Raw genomic sequence first — 21,810 nt, 5'->3', positions numbered from 1 at the left:
GATACTGTAAAATCTCCATTCCCTCCCCACTCCTGGGGGAAGGTTACTGCAAAATCTCATTCCCTCTCCACCCCACTAACCTGCTTTCCAGCTCCGTTCTCCAAAACAGGGCAACAAAAGAAAACCCAGCCAATCAGCTGGGACTTGGGAGGGCAGAGAATAGATGGGGCGGAGCCAGTCAGAGGTGATATTTACCAGTTCTCTGAACTACTCAAAATTTCCGCTACTGGTTCTTCAGAACTGGTCAGAACCTACTGAATACCACCTCTGCTCTCATTCATTTTCAGTCTTGATGGCCCATCACCTGATCATCTCTTGCCATCTTCCAGTAAGCAAATCAATGGGGAAGCCAAATTCACTTAACAACTGTGTTATTAACAAATGCAATGATTCACTTAACAACTATGGCAAGAAAGGTCATGAAAGGAGGCAAAATTTACTTAACAACTGTCTTGCTCAGCAAGAAAAATTTTGGGCTCATGAGTACTGCCTGTAGCACCAAATCCATTCACATTTGAAGAGCATGCACTCCATATGCAAATGAAAAGCTAGTGCAAACAATGCATTAAAAATAAAAGATTGTCAGCAAACAACAGGAATTTGGCAGATTGAGAGAAATTATCTTACTGTCTTAAAGGGAGAGGAAAGCAAATGTTCTGAATGGCAGGAGAAAAAGAAAGAATATAGGCAATTTTGTTAATTCAATCATTTTCTCATTATAGAGTGGGAAAGCAAAATAAAACTAATCTAAGGATTCATTGCTTTGATGGTAACTCTTGTGGAATTTATGTGTTATGGGATGTAGGAATGCATGCGTGCATTTCCTAGATCAAGATCAATGAAAATTCTTTTGAACTGTAGCACTTATGAAGTCTAGGATCTATTTATTGTCTTGTTACCTCATTAGCCAACCAGATAGCTTTGGGAAACCAATTAAAACTCAAATCAGACCTAATGTTAAGACGAATTGCCTGAAGCTTTTCCCTTACGTAGATCTCAAGGAGTAATCCCCACTGAATACAGTGGGACTTATTTTCAAATTATGTTTAATGAGAACAGAATAAATCAGATGTAAACCTTGACTCTAGCTGTCAGCATGATTATAAGCTGTATGTCAGCAATGTGTAACAGGAGATAAATTTGACTAACATGGCCTTAGTTCTTATTCACATAAAACAATCTTCTTTGCAATTTAATAATTAATCGGCTCGCTAAAACCTCTGGTTTGCTTTGCTGCAATTGCTTTGCTTTTGTGTTTCTAATGGGTATGACTGGAGGAGATACTTTTTTCAACAAAGACTTCTACGCGCTTTCTTGTAAGCTCTGTAAAAAGCCCCCAATGTGTTCATTATTGTGGAACTGGTGATACAAACACAATTATCCTCCTACTGTCCTTACCTCTCTTTCCCAAAGAATCGCTTTTACTATCAACTCCACTCCAAAATCAGAAGCACAAACCCTGGGGAATATTGCTTGGCTACCCACTGTTATTGTTCTGTTGTGAAGCCAGCTAATACTCCAAGTTGTCATCTGGAATTGAACAAGTAAGTCTTGAGAATGTAGGCAAAGCCAATGGTAAGGAGACAGCGAGAGAAACAAAAGGAACATAGGGGGTGTTTTCATTAAGTATCATTTTGCATCATCAACTGGACCAAATAGGATAACTGCACTCTTTATTCAAGAAACTGACATTGATCTACAATAGTTGATCTACTGACATTGATCTACTCTGTCTGTGCCCATGCGTCTGGCACCTGAGTCAGCCAACCCCCCTTTGCCTGTGTTAATTTTTCTGACTTTCTGTTTTTTCTAAATATCAGATGTAGGTGGCAAAACATTTCATTTATCATGTGGAGAATCAGCAGACACACCCATTTCATGCATCTCATTATGAGAGTGGAAATACTAGATGAATTTCTTGTGTGTATTGCAATGCTGGATTTTAGCCCTTTAATAACATCTTGTATGACTACAGAATAATAGAGCTGGAAGGGACTGTGGGAAGAAATGTCCATCTGGTTCAGTTCCAAGCTGGGAGAAAGACACTGGAAATATGGAAGCCGATTGGAAAGAGGGTTTAATGATGAACAGAACTACCAAGCACATGGTTCTGGTGCAGCTGACCACATGGAGTTGAGAGTGTGTGTGGGGATTATAACTTCTCTTGGGCTTTGCACTTGAGCTTCCTGTTCCTGTGAAAGAACATGTATTCTATTGACTGTATAATATCTTGCTGTTTTAATATTCCTTAAAATAGTTCTTTTTTCTAGGAGGGGTGGTGGCCTCCCACAGGACCTTGGAGGTCTTCTAGTCCAACCCCTTGTTTAAGCAGGAGACCCTATACATACTGTTCCAGAAAAGTGGCTGTCCAGTTTCTTCTTAAAAGCCTCCAGTGATGGAGCACTCACAACTACTGAAGGAAAGCTTTTCCACTGGTTCTCACTCTTAGGTAGTTTCTCCTTAGTTCTAGGTTGTTTCTCTCCTTGATTATTTTCATCCATTGCTTCTTGATTTCGACTTATGCGAAAGCTGTTCCCATAATGCAAATGCTATTTTAGCCAGTTTTATTAATATTCTGTTTGGGCCCTATTTGTGTAGCATGAGAGAGAGGGGGAGAAAATAATGCATTTTTAGAAGATGTGACACTTCACATTATGTTCAGTGCATTTAAGAAACTAGGTCCTTATTTCTACTCTTAGTAAATTTGCATAGTTTTGTATACAAAACTATGAAAATTTACTAAGAGTAGAAATAAGGACCTAGTTTCTTAAATGCACTGAACATAATGTGAAGTGTCACATCTTCTAAAAATGCATTATTTTCTTCCAAAATAAATAACCTGGCGCAAAAAACAATCTTAATGAATTTATTGTTTGAATTATAGGAAGGTTCTTTTAAAGTTTAACTCTTAAGAATAATTTCATCACAGCAGAAAATATTAGTGTTACAGCCAAACTATAGATGCACCTTAATAAACCTATATAAAAAGGGGACAGTTTATTTTAATTACTGAATAAAAATCAATAGATTTATAACTTGAGCTCTGTCAACAGACTTATTAACATTAGCAGCTACAGGTCTCTATGTACTATTTTTACTTCCTCTTTTTTTAGAAGAAAAATTAATAATAATTCACTAAGAATTGATGTTATGAGTCTCACCTCAAATTACTTTTTACACTCTTCTATCCTAAAAGTAAATCAATTTGGTCTGAACAGAACAATTGAGATAACTAACATGTAAATGTTACAAGCTCTTCACAATGTCTTTGAATACCTGCAATTAACTTGTAAAAGTTTGTGATTGCCTAGAACAATTCTGTAATTTTATTTGTTGTTGCTTCTTTACTTGCAATTTTACACTAATTTATACCCAGATTAATGCATTGAAAAGGGAATATGATAATATCAACATAAAGCAACATAAAAGGTGAAAAGAATTCAATGCATAATCTAGTATTTTCTCACAGAGTGTATCACCCATCCTGATATTTTCAAGCCCTCTACCCATGGCATAAAGCCAAAGTAAAAAGGGCACCAAAATAAAACAGAGTGAAGATCTAAACGCTAGCAACAAATCGTAAGTATCTGCAAGAAGAAAAACAAAGTAGGTAGGTGCTAGCTGATTTTTTTTGGAAAACAGCATTGCACAGGAGAAGGTGCCAATATTAAAAGTTCCTCTTTCATTCCTGTATCGAATATATGTGTCATCCTTTGTTACATATACACTTCTTCAGGTAATTTTGTCCCAAGCTTTATAGGGCTATTAAAAATAAAGGTAACACATCAAAAAGATTCCAGAAGTGGATTAACAATCCCAGCAGTAGATAAAGAACCCAGATAATAGGATCATCATCATTCCATTTCAATTACTTGTCTAGGGCAGGGGGTCACCAAACTTGGCAACTTTAAGCCTGGAGGACTTCAACTCCCAGAATTCTGGGAGTTGAAGTCCTCCGGGCTTAAAGTTGCCAAGGTTGGAGACCCCTGGTCTAGCTGTCTTACTTTGCACTCACTGAAAATTCAGTCTACATAGGCAGGCCACTACAATGTGTTTTCAGCATTTTGCCTGTTCTTAATGTTTAAAATAAAGTAATATCAAAGTTGCTGCTCCAAAAAAAAAAAAAAAAAAAGCAAAAGCACAATAGCCCTCCATTTTAATAAATTTTCTGAGCCACTGCTACACAAGGGTCAAAATGTTTTCCTCTACTATTGTGAACACTTTTATCCATTCTCAGGATGATTTAACGTTTCCTTTAACATTTCTTGTTGTGATGTTTGAAAGCTTGTTTTATTGTACCAAGAAGACAGAAGGGTTTTGTCTTCCTATTAAACATTTCTTCATCACTCTGCAGCCTCAATAAATGTCTGATACTTCTGATAGCCACTGGAGAAGTTCTGTTGGAGGATAAATATCAGAAGTAATTGTACAGTGGAGAGTTCTCAGCTGTTAGGTACATAAACCATGGCCAACTCATAATTAAACTTAAAATAAGAACTACCATATATGAGAATGTAGTTTACTTTCTATCAAACTAAATGACAATTATTAAAAATTTGCAGAATGAATTTCTAGCATGTTAGCTGCTTATATTGCTTCTTGATCAAAGCCAAGAAAAGTACACATTCCTCAAAGTGATCATTTGGGGCTAATGCTTCTATTACTGCTGTTGAATGTTATCATACTGTTAGCAAAAACTCAAGTTCATGTCCAAGCTAGGAATGAAGAATGCCTATCAGAAGTGAGGTTTATTCTACCAGTGGAAGACACAATCAACTGATTAGAAGATGGCCAGCCTGAGTCCTATCCAACAAACCCTTGATATAGGAAAACCTTGCCTTTGTTACCAAAGGCATGTAAAAGAGTATCCATCCCCACCCCCAGGAATTCCCAGAAGGTAAAACTAGTCAGTTTTCCAAAAGGGAACACTCTTGCTCATTCTGCTGTTTCAGCTTATTTAATATTGTAGGTGGAAGTGGCAATCTGTTGGGGAAAATAAACTTTTGTTATTTAATTAGAAGGATGTCTGGCATCCTAAAGGGAATGTTCACCTGAATAGGCCAATGCCTCCTGCTACATTTTAATCTTTATATTGAGCCCATTGCTATGTTTAACCTTTTGTCCTGATAAATTGTGGAAAGACTCTATGGGCAGAAAAAGACTGAATGGTGGGAGAGTTTCATTCCTTCCCACAATGCTGTGTTCCTCTGAAATTGCTAGGTAGAAGAGAGACTGGATATGAATTTTGCTTCGTTTATAAGAATGGCTAAATATCTGGTCATCAAAATACAAAAAAAAAGGACCCTAAAATATGGGTGTCAAATTCAGGGCTGGTGGCCCAGATCCAGCCCACAGGGTTTTTAGATCTGGCCCATGGGGCTATCCTGGAAACAGTGAAGAAACGGCCCGTTCTGAGCTCCATTTTTGCTGGCAGAGGGCTGCTCAAAGCTGTCATGGCCAAAAACAGAGCATGCACCCTCCTGAGCTCTGTTTTCATTGCCAGAGGGCTGTAGGAGTCCGTTGCAACTGAAAACAGAGCTCAGGAGACCATTTTTACTGGCAGAGTACTTGGGCCACCATAGGCGCCTCCAATACAAGTTAGCCATGCTCATTCTTGCCATGCCTCCTGTCCCCCCAAGGTCAAACACAACCCTGATGCAGCCCTCAGTGAAATCAAGTTTGACACTACTGCCCCAAAAGGAGTAGAGAAAAAAGCAACAAAGACGAGAATGGGTCCAGAGGCTAAATCCTCTGAAGAATGGGTAAAGGGATTAGGTATCTTTAGTTTAATATACAGAAGACTGAGTGAGACAGCTTTCTTCCAATACTTGAAAGGCTATCACAGAAAGGATGGCATCAATCTATTTTCCATGTACCTAAGGGCAGCACAGGAAGCAATCATCAGAGAGAGAGATCCAACCTGGAAATAAAAAAGGAATTTTCTAATAATGAGAACTATTAATCAATGGAACAGCTTACCTCCCAGAATTCTGGGTGTTCCATCACTGGAGGTTTTGAAGAAATGATTGGACAACTGTTTGTCTGAAATGGTATGAAAATTCCTGTCTTGGGATGGACTAGAATACCTCCAAGGTGCCTTTTCATCCAGAGATGGTATTCAACAGGTTCTGACCAGTTCTGGAGAACTGGTAGCAGAAATTTTGAATAATTCAAAGAATCGGCAAATACCACATCTAACTGGAGATTTTATAGTATCCTTCCCCTGCCACTCCCACCAAGCCACAGCCATAAGAACCGGTAGTAAAAAAAAAAAAAATGGAATCCCACCACTGTTTCTACCCTATGGTTCTAGAATTCTTTGAACTAGAGGTTGGCTATCTGGTGATTAGGGATTACGTTTGATGCGGGGGGTGGATTTGGTGAAGTAGAAGACTTTGTAGATTAAGAAATCACATAAGCTTATAGTTGTAATGTCTTTGCTGCAACAAAATAGCAAGCAAAATTCTGCTTATTTTCAGATAATGCATATAATGTGAACTGCAAGAAACAAATATTGAGTCAACATAAAACCTTTGGGTCATACTTTGTCCACCCTGCTTTAAATTTTTCCTATTAATAGAGGAAAGTCAGAGAAGATTGGACACTGTATACTTCTTCATGCCATTTTTAAAATACTGGTATTGCTTTACTTCTACCATCGTAAACTGAGTTCCATTAGGGCCAATTGCCTATGACAAGATTGAGATAATTGTGCCCTTAAACACAATAATTTATTTAATTAGTTATGATAGTCTGATTTAGGCAATAAATGAGCTTAATTTGGGATCTTCTTGCTCCAGGCCACTGAAAATTCAATGTATATTAAACTCTATAATGTGAAGGCAGTGTGTCAGCTCCTCAGCCTTATTACCTTGACCAGATAGAAAACACGACCAGATAAGCTAACTCAACTTCAGTGTTAAACTAGATTGAAAGAATCTTATTTATTCATCTGTAGTATTTTCAAGCTGCCTTTGGGATAGACAAAGGTGTAACTGGTATGGTAGAATGCATCCTGCAGTGTCCATTCAAGACTAGGTAAAAGAGTGTTTTGTATTTTGCTACATCTCTTTTCTGCTTATTTACATCTGCCAGGGCAGTCATTTTGTGAATAGGTGACTCTCTCAGATAAGTCATTTCATAAAATGCCTATCACATAGACTGAAACTTCAAACACATACTCAGCTTCAAAATAATGTAGCTTCCTAACTGTCTAGGAGATTCTCAGTCATCCAGGTCATTGCTGTCCCAAAGGTGCTTCTGCCAAAAAGCAACTGGACTTTGTTTTTCTAGTGGCTTTTTGGAAAAAAAAAACACCTTTGGGGAATCCTTCTAAAGCAGGGGTGTCAAAGTTGATTTCATTGAGGACTTCATCAGGTTTGTGTTTAACCTTGGGGGGGGAGGGGTATGTGGCCAGGATGGATGTGGCCAGATCGATGTCCACATTGAGGCTCAACTTTTGGCCATGATGGCTTCCTGCAGCAAAAACAGAGGTCTCCTCAGGCTCAGTTTTCACTGGTGAAGGGCTGCAGGTGACCACTGTGGCCAAAAACGGAGCCCAGGAGGGCTGCAATCTGGTCTTTTCCTGTTTCCAGGGCATCCCCATGCCTGCAGGGTGCTTAGATCTGGCCCAAGGGCCTTGAGCCTGATACCCCTGCTTTAAATCCTGAGAAGTTGCAACTTAAACCCAAAATGTAGTGGTACTTAAATCCTGCTTAGTTCAGTGAGTCAAACCATGTGATTTGACTAATTTAAATATAAGTGTATGTTTATGGTATGTTAATGATAAATGATTTTGTTTGTAACAAACTTCAGGTCAGTGATGAATTTCATTCTTTTCCCTATTGGGAAGGACAATTTCCCAGGAAGGGTGGCTCAAATGCAATGTTTTATTCTCCTATGGGCATTTCAGGAGGAATTTATCACAGTCAACATTTCCATCTCTTCCATGGGAGTAATCAATTTACTGTAAGTTCCATTTGTCATATGGAAACCGTTTTGTTCCTCAGTGTGCTATATAAATATTAATTTATGCTCCTCTTCTAGATTATAAGGCTTGTTAATTTATGCTATCTATCAAAAAGCATATTACTAGACTTGAAGCATTCATAATTAATCAGAACCAGTACTGTGCAAACCATAGTGCTTAACCTCTTAATATAATAAATGTTTTCTTTGTTAATATTAACAGGAAGATTGTAGTGTGCACTGGAATTATCAATATCACAAAGGAATAAAGCTTAAATTAATTTCATTGTAGTGGTCAGTATGCCATTACCATGACAGGGAAAAAATCCAATTTAATTCAGAAAATAGTTGAAATAGCACCATGGACTGAAATTTAAAAAAAAAAAATCTCTTTAGCCATGTGTCATTACATTTACCCAGGGTCTCAATACTTTACATTCTTTGCCAGTCTTGAAATGCCACGTAGGATTAGGCCTGGTTAAATCTTGGATGGTAGAGTAGGACATGTTAGGTCAGCTAGACTGGAAATATTTGTTTTAATAAAAGATCTTAGAAAGCAATCACACATTCTTCTAGGTTGTTATAAACCAATTTCATATTCTCATTTAAAAACACCCTAATTTGAAAATAAATACAGTCCATTCAAAGGAAATTTTATTTTATTTTATTTCTATTTTTAAAGATGTACAAATGGTTTTTGACACTTTCCATTCCCATTTCCAAAGCTCAAATTTTTTAAGCTGGCTGTTCAATAACAAAATAATGTGCATATACATTTTCTTACATGAAATATTTATATAGTGAATCTCATAATTTATGAGAATTATACAGCTGAGTAATAGTAATAATATATTAGTTCAATAAAATACAGCATGACTATTTCTCTTTTTCAAAACTTATCTTTTATTATATATACTATGTATTGTCACTATTTTTTATCCTTTTTTGTTAAATTTCACCAATAAGCAAATAATTATAAGCTCTTCTCTAAAGCTGTATTTGACATGTATCAATGGGAATTCCAATGGCTGAAAAATATTAAATTTCAATAAAACATTATACTTAGAAAAAGTAATATGTTTTGCCACTGTCAAACTAAACTCAAAAATGACATAGAACAATTCAGCCAAACTTCGGTTCTTTATTTGCTTACACACAACAGATTGAATCTATCTATACTAAACATTTACTACTCTCACCTGAATGGATATACTATGGGAGATTCTAATGAATCTCCCTTATACTCTTCCTCTGTTTCCTATCTGTCTCTGGGCTGGGCTGCCTTTTGCCATGCCCTTTCTGGGATGTGCTTCCTCTTTCCTGGAAAAAATGCAGCCGGACTGTGGTCCATCACACCAGCTCCCCATTTTGTGCTGTAGGCACATCTCTCCAAGATACATTATTCTTGTATTGCCAAAAGTAACTGTCTAAAAATGGTTGTTTCCCCCCTCCCTCCCCAGTCATATTTATTGGTAATATTGTACAGTTCAACAGTTTTGGAAAATGATTTTACTAGAGGTTGATTCCCATCCCTCCCCACAGAGTATATATACTGAACTAGAATTATGAATCATAACTGCTGTGAGGATATCACATGCTCCTTACAGGAAGGTATATACAATCTCATTTGTTTAGATGTGGAAAGGAGCGATGTGGTTGAAAGTCTCCTCTCAAGTCAGAAGAGACAGTGTTGGAACTGCCTAATTAACATGGTTCTGCCAAACCAAAACAGTACTTCCCTTCCCCAAAACAAGCCTAGTTTAAGTCTCTCACAAAAAGGAGGATATAAGTATTATTACTATCCTAACCATGTCAAGAAACCCAGTGGAATGTTCAATCCCACTCCAGTTTGCTACCAAGGAAAGCAGGCAGGGGTGGGATTCTACCAGTTTGCACCTATTTGCTTGAACCTGTTGTGAACATTCTAAGCAGTTCGGAGAACTGGCCTAATCCTGTAAGGAAAGCAGGAAGGAAACATTCTGGTGTTGCTTACAGAAACTGCTTCTCCGTTAACCCTTATTACATTCTTGGCAGGACTAGACTTCCTGTCTCAGGAATGTCTCTGGAGTTCTTTTCCCCTCCTTTGCTGGTACTTTGCTCGTGTGGAGTGACCATTTAAAGTTACAATGGCACTGAAAAAGTGACTTATGACCATTTTTCACACTTACGTCTGTTGCAGCATCCCCACAATCATGAGAGGCCAGGCAAGGAGATGCATGCTTCGATGTGAGTGATATTGAGTTGGCGACGCCCAGCCAATAACATGACCACCAAGCCATGTCCATGTCCATGTCTGGAAAGACCACTTAGTTCCATGTCTGAAAGACATGCTCATGTCTGGAAAGAGACTAGGACTTGGACAGTTTTTAAGCACTCAGCCAGAGATACCATCAGGACCAGCAGACTTTCTAGGGTCCACAGCCCTCAGAATGCTCCTCACCTCCTGTTTCTCCACAATGAGGTGGGGGCTACAATTGGCTGGTAGTTGTGTTTTATCTGTCTCTGATGTCTCCACTTCAAAGTGAGCAAAAAAATGATTCAGTTCCTCTGAGAATGAAGCATCCCTCTCAGCAGGGATGACATTGGTCGGTTGATGATACTACCCAACAATTATGATTTCACTTTAGTTTTGTATCACCCTATATCTACAGCGAAACTCTGCCAGAGATCCTTACCTACTGAATAAAGAAGTGTAGATCAGTTTAAAGCAGGGATCCCCAATCATTGGTCCATCTTGTGAAACTGCATTTGTACAAATGTCAACCACATGCATGAAACCGTCTCCTTTCTCCCTTCCCACCACCATTGGCATAGCAGTTGATCTGCAGACTGTGAAAAGTAAGGGACCTCGGGTTTTTCTATATTCTCTATTTTCTCTTCATTATGTTCTACTCACATTTGTTTTGAATAGGGATTTTTAAAATGTTTTATCAATAGTGATGTGCAACTTTTGCAAATAAGCTTTCCTATTTTTTTTAAAAAGTGAATCTATTGTCATATATTAATTTCTTATACTAGATAAGTTCATCCTGAAGTGGAGATTGAGAGATTCTGTTTGAGCTGTTCTTTGTTGCTTTGGGGATGAGTCTCTTTTGGAGATACTGCTGTTTCATTGCCAGTGAAAACAATTGGTCTATTTAATTTATTATTTCCCCTTCTATTGGGATAGGAAAAAAAATGGGGATGTGGGATAATATGTGAGAGCAGCTGCCATGCTTTCTGCACCATAGGAGTAATCTCTTCACAGGGAGCATTTGGCTTCTGTATTTTTTAACAACTTTGTAAATTGTTCTTCTCTGAAAAAAATGGACAAACTGGAAGCTTACTCTGAGAAGAGAGATAACTAATTTACAGAGATCCTTCTGAGAATATATGTATCCAGGTGGTAATTCTCCAATAATTACAAATGTTATATTTTTTATCAGATTTTGAACTGATTGATGGGGTGCAATGAATGCTGATAATGCAAACGTTTTTCCCCATTTACTTTATATGATTTATAAACCCTGACTGAGATTCTCTTCTTTTATTCATTCTTCCCATCTCCAGGGCAATGTGAGAAGGATATAGATATTAGCATGTGAAATCCATCAATCAACTATCACAAACAATACAGTGACACAGATAAATGATTCAATGTTTTTTCTGTGTTCGTTGTCCATGGGGAAATGAAGACTCTATTAAGCTATCCGGTCTGTAGGTTGTCTTATGTTTCCTGACTCAACTATAATACAAGTCATTTGTCACCCAGTATAAATCTATTAAGGTACAGTCGTGTACACATTTACTGGAGAGCAAATGTCACTGATTGCTATGGGACTTCTAATAGTGATACATAAGATCATCCTATAAATTTGTATGCTTAAATTTGAACAATTAGGATGCTACATTTTTAATTCATTGACATTTTATTCATGTAACTTTAATTGATCACACAATTAATGCAAGTGTCCTTAATTCACATCTGATCTTTTCTTAATTCACATCTGATCTTCTAGTGATTCTTTGGTAGAATACTTTGGTGGAATTATTAATCTGGACACATCACATTCAAATTCACACAATGCTCCTCTTCAAGAAAATGGCCAGTGCTTCTACTGTAGATAAAACACACTCATTTTTCCTCTGTCCTTGAAATTCTAGAGTAATACTTTTTCTTATGAGTTGTCCACAATGAAAACTTCAAGATGGCAAGGTTTTATTTGTGATTAAGTAGAAAACAGAAGTTTAGTTTAATGGTCTTTCAAATCTTCACAGATCTGCTAAAATAATGTATGCTATATAAACAAATAAAACTTGGAAATAGTAATAATGATACATATAAACTACCTAGATTTCATAACCTCCACATTTTAAAAGGAACACATAATAGAACCACCCAACAATGTATCCACCATTGAAAAATACGTAGTTTAATCATACTAAGACATGCAACATGACTAAAGCTGCTAAAGTTACATTAAACAGGTGCATCTCAAAAGGAATAAGACATTTTTGGAAGTATGCAAGATAGATAGATCGATAGATGATAGATAGATAGATAGATAGATAGATAGATAGATAGATAGACAGAGAGATAAATGACAGAGAGAGGGAGGGAGAGAAAGTATTGTACATTGGCTTTAACTGTGGTTTCTAATACTGATATATTCCCAGTTCTTATGTTCTAGCATCATTTCACTTTTATACATTTACTGGTGATTGTAGCAACATTTATATATAATCTATCTATATTTAGTTAGGAGTAATTCACAAATATTACAACTTTGTGCAATTATGCATATAGTTTTTTGTTGTACTTTTATCAGAAAAATCTTAAGCTTAAAGAGGGACAGTTTGGTGTAATAGTTAAGACACTTGGGCTACCTAAAGCACAAATGATTTAAGTCAGTCACTCTCTCTCATCCTGGGAAGGAGGCAAGGACAAAACTATTTCTGAAAATCCTTGCTGAGAAAACTGAAGGGATTTGTCTAGGGCTAGGCAGTTGCCAGGAGTCAACACTGACTTGAAGTGACCAATAATATATAATACTTGAGTTATACTGTATCAGGAGAAGTTTTATACCTAAAAGCAAATTGGTTCATTTTTCTCTATTTAGGAATATAAATTGTCTGTAGTGTGGATTTACTTTTGAGTAAGTATTAGAGATTTATTGAATAAAGTATCTACATACTGTCACTAAAACATGCAAAAGTAAATTTAAGCATTTAATAAAAGAAATTGGGAAAAAATATGGCTCTAGTTCAAACCTAATGCTAAGTCTGTTGTTTGCTTTTGGCTTAGTATAAAATGTGATATTAGTGTGAAAGGCAAGACACTTTGGCTTTTTAAAGAAGATCACAGCTTAGTATAATGGTGAACTCATCCTTTAAGACTGGTGACATATTTCAGATTCTCACTGGACCTTTTTATAAGGCAGAATTTAATCTTCCTTCCTTCCTTTCCTTCTCTCCCTTTCACCCTCCCTCCTGGTTGACACGTTTAGCAAAATATCCCAAGGGTTGTCCAAGCTAAGATAGATATAAATAATTAACACAGGTTTGTAAACCACTAAGCTAAACATCTCAAGGGCTGTGCTAGCCAAGTTGTATCTGTGTAGATATAAATAATTAACAAAGGTTTGTAAACCAATCAATATATTTCATGAGCAAATCTTTCTATCAGTTGTATTTTCCTGGACATAACCATAGTTAGTTACTTAGAGCCATTTAAAATTTAGCAAACAAAAACATGCAAACACACACACACACACACCCTTTCAGACATGTTTATGAATATGTCAGCATGTGGAAAATTGATAGACAGCTTTTCGGTCAGCTTGCATGATTTCATAAACTTAAATAATAGAAGAGACCGTATTTATTCAAAATGGTGAATGTTCTCAAATATACTAGTTGCAGTAGTCATGCTTTCCAAGGATTATTAAACACCATTCATCAAACTTTTAAAACCAGGACTTTCCAATAAGTTGAAGTAGGAGAAAGTGGCAATCAATAATTAAAAAGAAATGGGAATGAAGTAAATTTCAAAAAGCTTGTGTAGTTAACTGATGGTACCAACCAGTATGAGCTTAAATGGACTCCAGAAGATGGTAGAGGACAGGAAGACTTGGAGGAATGTTGTCCATGGGGTCGCAATGGTTTGGACATGATTTCACACTGAACAACAACAACAACCAACTCGTAAAAATCTGTATAGATAGTCCTTGATTTAGGACCATAACTGAGCCAACATTTCTGTTGCTAAGTGAAACTCTGGTTAAGTGAGTTTTGTCCCATTTTACGAGCTTTCTTGCCCCAGTTCTTAAGTGAACCACTGCAGTTGTTAAGTTAGTAACATGGTTGTTAAGTAAATAGTGTTCCCCCATTGACTTTGCATTTCAGAAGGTTGCAAAACATGATCACATACCCCCAGGACACCACAACTGTCGTAAATATGAGTCAGTTGCCAAGCATCTGAATTTTGATGATGTGACCACAGGGATGCTGCAACGGTTATAAAGTGTGAAAAACTGTCTCAAGTCACTTTTTCAGTGCTGTAGCTTCAGTAACAAAAACTAAACTGTGGTAAGTTGAGGAGTACCTGTAATTTAGTATGAAACTGGATATGTTTCTCTTACCTGGCTTGTTTGTTTTATTCAAATGAATGGAAGTGTCAGGGTTCCAAGTAACATACCCATAGCAATCAAAACTCCGAGGTAGTTGGATTCCTCTAAGAATAGATTTATTGGATACGTCATATTGGCATGAACCGGTGAAAAGTGACTGTAAAAGTTCCCATGGTTTTTGCCTAATTAAAAGTAAAAGTTATTTCACTTTCTCCAAACAATCGCTCACATGGTCCAATCAGGATATAGTCAGAGGTGGTATTCAGCCAGTTCGGACCAGTTCTGGTGACCAATAGCGGAAATTTTCAGTACTTCGGAGAACCAGCAAATACCACTTCTGACTGGCCCTGCCCCCATCTATTCTCTGCCTCCCAAGTCCCAGCTGATCGGGTGGGTCTTCTTTTGTTGTTCTGCACAGGAGAAGGGAGCTGGAAAATAGTTTAGTTGGGTGGGGAAGGAAGGGAGATTTTGCAATATCCTTCCCTCAGGAGTGGGGAGGGAATGAGGATTTTGCAGTATCTTTCCCCTGCCATGCCCACCAAGCCACACTACACCCACCAAGCCATGCCCACAGAACTGGTAGTAAAAAATTTTTAAATCCCACCACTGGATAGAGTCCATTGCTAGATGACTCCAGTCCCTTCCTTCTAGATACCTGGTAGGAATGTTCTTGGTTCCCAGGAGGAAGTATTTTATTTTGGCTACAGCACCCCAGCTATCTCTACTTCCTCCCTCCTTTTCCCACAGCTCCAGTTGTGGCAACACTGAAATCCCAAAATGGACACAGCCAGGTCAGCTTCAGGGTTGATAGGAAATCTGTTTACCTTTCATCTACAACTAACTTACCTTCATTGAATTAGTCCAACACAATACAATAGTCCAACACTTAAGGGAAATAGTGAAGTTCCCCTGCAACCAAAAACAGGGAAAAGGATGAAGAGTCTATTGTTCAACCTGGTTGTTACCTAATTTAGAGGAAAAAAAGACACAGCCCGCTGACAAGAGTTAAGTATATCTCATAAAGTGTTGCCTCGAGGTGGAATGGGAGGCAAATAAATCTAATAAATAAATAATAAAAATATTCAATTTTGTTGGTTATTTTTTTTAAAGTCTTGAGTCTCCAAAGTTCCAAGAAGTGATATTGTACATGAAAATTGGGGGGGGGGGGGAGAGTAATGGAGCTTAAAACAGGATAATAGTTGTAAAAGCAAAACTAAATTGCCTCAATCCTAAAACTTAACACAAAAGTATAGTATGACTTGAAATTGGTCACACTTCACTGAAGGCTAAAAAGGGGAGTTGATTTAAAGCTCAATGAGCTAGATATTTCTGAAAACTGTTATGACCATAACTGTATATATTTCTGAATTGTGTCTTCTCACTGAGCTCAGTAAGCTTAGTTCACATAAACATGGTTCAGCTTGTTAAAATTCATATCTATCTGTGGTACAACTTGACTGATGAGCTGCAGTGGGGAAATGGTAAGAATGAAGTACTGCAAGCTACTGCTGCTGACTGCAATTTGGCAGTTCAAATCTCACCAGGCTCAAGGTTGACTCAGCCTTCTATCCTTCCAAGGTCAGTAAAAACTGCTTAGAAAAGGCTATAAAGCACTGCAAAGCAGTATATAAGTCTAAGTGCCATTGCTATTATGTGAAAGCCGGAAAATGTTACTTTTAGCACCATTGAAAGTCATAACTTTGATAACAATTCTGCTGCCTAGGTCCCCTTAGCCCCTCCCACAAACCAAGTCACTTTTATTACATTTTTTGTGCCCATTTTGAATGAACCACAGCAATGGAAAAATACTTTAAAGTCTCTTTGCATGGCTTTAGATACTTACTAGAGAGATGATATAAATCTAAATAGCAGCAGAACAGACGGTGAGTAAGAAATTGGACATACTGAATTATCTGAAGACTCAGATATATCCTGAGACTGAATGAAAAGAACATAATAGTTCTTCTTTCTTACATCATTCTCTATTCATAGAAAAGGAAAGCCTGGATGACAGAGGTATTTTTCCTTATGGAATAAGTCACATCATACAACATAGCCTCATAGGGGACCTCAGGGTTCTTCTTGTCCAACCCTCTGCTGAAGGCAGGAGACTTTATACCATCCTGATCAACATAAATTCAACACAAAAATAGTTTGTCACAAAAGCGACTGCCTGCGAAAGCTCCTGGATTGGAACTGAAAGGCAAAAGCAGAAGCAGTATGCTCCATCCCATAATTGGGTAGACCAGGTTACCCTGATAGACTAGTCTCACCAGAAGAAACACTTCATCCTGATCAAATGAATGTCCAGTTTATTTGAATTGAAAAGCTCCAGTGATAGAACACTCACAACTCCAAGAGGCAAGCTATTCTATTGATTAATTGTACTCCCTGTCAGGAAAATTCTCCTTACATTTAGATGGGTTCACTCTTTAACAAGCTTCCCCCCATTATTTCTTGTCCTGCCCTCTGGTATTTTGGTGAATACATCAATCCCCTATTCTCTGTGATAGCCTCTCATGTACTGGAAGACAATTATCATGTCCCCTCTAATCATTTTCTTTGAGAAATTAGACATACCTCATTCCCTCAACCATTCATCATATGGTTTAGCCTCCAGAACCCTTTATCATAGGGTTGTCAAACTCACAGCCCATGGGCTGGATGCATCACACATTGGCCATGCCCACACCCAGTTTAGTTAAGGGGGGAAAAGTCCTCATATGTCATGTGATGATGCCACGACAATGCAAGTTTGCTCTTCTTCTCTGCCTACTTTCTAAGATCTCAGCATCCTGGGCAAGATGATACAACTCAAAAGCCCCATGGGATTCAATGAGACTTACCTCCATATATAGGATTTTAGCAGGAAAATATAATCATATTCTTTTAAAAATATAGATTAGACAATACAGATGTATGTTTGTTCTGAATTGTATTTGTCAAATGCTGAAAATTGATTGATATATTTTGCTACCAGACTCATAGACTCACAGACTCATAGACCTAATTCCTGATTTTACATATAATACCTGTCTTTAGCAGAAGTTTATACTGTTGTACAATAATTTGAATTTTCTTTGCTCCATAAGGGGCGAAACAAACATCACAGCAGGAAAGATAATAACAGATTCTTGCTTGTAGTGATAATAGCAGAAAATCCGCTTATATTCGTTGAGTAGAAATAATATGTATCTGTGGTGTCCATTTTTGGAAAATCTTTCTTGCAATTATAAAAATGGCATGCCTTTTCTCCTCATTTAATTTATGGAAATATATTTCCATAAATAGATATTCTTAGGAAGCATTCTGGAGTAATTTAATAGGACATGCAATTGTTCTCAGGAATCACAGATTATACCCAGGATTAGTGAAATATCTTTTATGCTTTTCATTTCAGCGTGTGTGTTTCAATAATGTCTTGTTTGTTTGAATTTTAATTTCTGATGCTTAGAGAGATTATGCATCATTGGAATTCTATGACAACAGGAAAATAATTTGTCTGTAACTAAGAGTGCCTGATTCGATGGATATTGACCAGTTGATTGATTATGTGCCTCATGTTAATATCAACTCTCAGAGATCATATAAACAAATCTTCTGTAAGATGAGCCAACCTGACCTTTCACCTTTGCCCCTATAAATGAGACCACCCCAATAATAATTTGAGCCTGATTACATGTTGTCCACCCTTGTAATGCCTTTTGTCATTTGTTTAGTTGTTTAATCAGGGTCCCGTTTTTTTCATTTCCCAAATTTAAAATTCAGAAATAAATTTTAAAAAACATGATTTCATAAGGATGTGATCCAGCCATATATTTAACCATTCTGTTTTGCAATGTTTTACTAATCAGCACCTGCATATCAGAACTGTCTACAGGGATAAGCTGTAAGAAGCAATCAATTATCAGAAACCATTGAAATTCATAAGAAATGATAACAGATAAACAGATAACAGATAATCAGACTTGTAGGTCTTCTAGTCCAACCCCCCACCCAAGCAGGAGACCCTACACCATTTCTGACAAATCACAGTCCAATCTCTTCTTGAAAGTCTCAAGTGATGATGCTCCCACAACTTCTGAGGGCAAGCTGTTCCATTGGTTGACTGTTCTCACTGTCAGAAAGTTTCTCCTTATTTCCAGATTAAATCTCTCCTGGCTCAGTTTCCATCCATTATTCCTTGTCTGGCCTACAGGTGTTTTAGAAAATAGCGTGACCCCCTCCTCTCTGTGGCAGCCCCTCAAATATTGGAAGATTGCTATCATGTCTCCCCTGGTCCTTCTCTTCACTAGATTAGCCATGCCCAGTTCCTGTAACCGTTCTTCATATGTTTTAGTCTCCAGTCTCCTAATCATCCCGGTTGCTCTTCTCTGTACTTTTTCTAGAGTCTCAACATCTTTTTTATAATGTGATGACCAAAACTGGATGCAATGGTCCATTCATACATGTCTATGTATATTTATTTATTCTTCTTTTTGAATAGAAGGCTAATTATATCATATGGCTAAATAATTTTAGAATAGGGTTACAGTAAGTAACATTATGTATTGGCTCCCTTTATAATACTTTTTGATATTTGTATGTAATTTAAACCTCTCAGAGCAGAGGACGTGGACAGGGCTTTTAGGATATGAGCTCAGCCACCTGCATTTTTAATCTATGCTCCTCCTGGCTTGTGAAAGTGGCTCAGAGGCATCAGGTGAATGGGTCCTAGCAGTGGTTAATTGTTCTTTGAATGAGGGGATTGTTCCTTTACCTTTTAAGGAAGCAATGCTGAAGTCATCAATGGATAGAGAAGAAGGTTGTGCAACAATTTCAGAAGACCCTCAATGAAAGCAGACAATATAGATTATTTTCAGTCAGGTTTCAAACCTGGATATGGAACAGAAATGACATTGATCATGATTTTGGATGATACCTGGCATGGTGTAGGATGGTAATAGCAGTGTATCTATCTTTGCCTTACTTGATCTCTCAGCAGTTTTGGAGACCATCAACTATAGTATCCTTTTGGATTGAGTCACAATGGGCAACACAGTGTTATGCTGGCTAACTAATTTTCTTTGGGAGTGATTCCAGTCAGTGGTGATTGGGGAGGAAAGATCCATTAGAGAAAAACCCACAACCCATGACATAACACATACAAAGGACAGAATATGATCAAGCAAAAATATCATTGAAGGAGAGAGTCCCTGACACTGGAGGCAACAAGATATGAGCTCAGCTCCAAGATAACATAACACTTGGAGACTGTCTTCTACCACTAATCGATCTGATAATGTCAATCTGTGGAGATTCTCAGTCTCCAGGTCATGGTTGTCTCAAAGGTGCTTTGGACTGGATTATTTTTCCCTGAAGAAGAACAAAACATTTCATTTCTCATCTAAGAAACTTCATCACAATGTAAGTTGCTTGGATGAGAAGAAAACCATTTTCTTTTTCTTCCACAAGGAAAAAAAAACCAGTTGAGTTGCCTTTTGAAAAAGCACCTTTGAGATGATTGTCAATCCTTAATAAACAATAGACATCACAGAGAATTTCCTCAACATGTTCTTTTCAGCAAGCATTGATGGGAAATGCCAAACGTTTCTCTTCCATAAATGCGACCCTCACTCCCATGTATTAGAAGATGGAAAGCATTATTGTTGCACTGTAATTTCTATTCAGACTTGGATAATGTTCTAAGTCATCTCATCATAAAGGAAGTCCCAGGGAGAGATGATCATTGATACATATTCTACCTCCTAGCACTGGATTTCTCAATGTTGGCCAATTTAAAATCAGTGGACTTCAACTCCTAGAATTCCCCAGAGTTGAAGTTCATGCAACTTAAAGTGGCCAAGAATGAAAAACACTGTCCTAGAATATTATAAGATCAATATCAGTCATAATGTACTCCAGATTTTCATTGCTCCCATGAGAGTTAAAGAGCAAATATTGTCTAATAAATTTATATTTCTTGAATACATTCAGAATCTTATCCTTCCTCTCCTTTATTTCTTTTAACACATTTAATTAGTTTTTAATTGTTATCATAATTAACTATGCAGCATTCTGCAGTATGTATATATGTATGTATGTATACACACACACACACACACACACCGAGGTTGGTCTAGGACCACAGTAAAGTTTACTACCTGTCTACTCCATCCTACAAACTTCAGTTTCTGGGTTTGCTTGTTTTTGACATGAAACTACCTTCCAAAATAAAATTATATTCAATTAGACTATTAGTCATGAGTAATTTAAAATATTTTTCATTATTTATTTCCTATGAGGATGCTGCTGCTCCCAATACTGGGGCAGGAAAAGTGATTGTATACCTCTTTTTGCAAAGGGTTCTTGTTGCAAAATCTTGTTTAATGATTTCTGCAATAATTTGCATCCTTCCCTTCCCCCTTCCCCCTCCCCCTTCCCCTTCTCTGTTTCCCCTTTTGCCTCTTGCTTGTTACGATATTTAATAATTAATTTTATGGATATTTCCATGTACCTCACTGTGAGCTACCTGAAGCATAAAATTGGTGGATGATATATATAAATCATGTTAATAATAACAACAACAATGAGGACAAACCTTACAAATGGGCATCCTTCAAGCAGACAACATCAAGCACACAGAAGTCAAGAAAAAAGGTTAGAAGTGAATACATCAAGAGAGTGAAGAAGATCTTAAAGTCCAAACTCAGTGGAGGAAATAGCATCAAGGTAATTAAATACCTGGGCAATTCAGTCATTAGCTGGAATAGGGGACTGGACTCAAGCAGAACTAAAGACCCTGGATAGGGAGACCAGAAAAATAATGACAATGAATAATGCCCTTCCTACTCGCAAAATGTTGGCAAACTCTATCTACCAAGGAAAATAGGTGAATGTGGAATATTGCAAGTACATTAGACAGTTGAAGAAAAAAGAGCATTAGAAGAATATTTGAAGGACAGTGAAATAGATGCACTGAAGCTAGCATACCAGGAAGGCTTATTGAATACTGGATAGAACAAACTGGTCTACAGTAAAGACCAAATGAAGAACAGAACAGAGACATGGGAAGACAAAATATTATAATAGAGTAAAAAAATGGTTGGCAAAGCTAAGAGCAGAAAAGTTGAAGAAAGAGACGGAGAATCCTGACTACACAAGGTCAAGCCTTGAGAACAAACGCATACAAAGCCAGAACTGAGAAGAGAACAATAGATGGCAAGTGCCCTATCTGTAAAGAAGCAGAAGGATC

This window comes from Pseudonaja textilis, chromosome 8 (assembly GCF_049901715.1).
Source record: "Pseudonaja textilis isolate UNSWEBS1 chromosome 8, rPseTex1.2, whole genome shotgun sequence".
Lineage (NCBI taxonomy): Eukaryota > Metazoa > Chordata > Lepidosauria > Squamata > Elapidae > Pseudonaja > Pseudonaja textilis.
The sequence above is the reverse complement of the archived record's forward strand: the minus strand, read 5'-3'. Positions refer to the sequence as shown.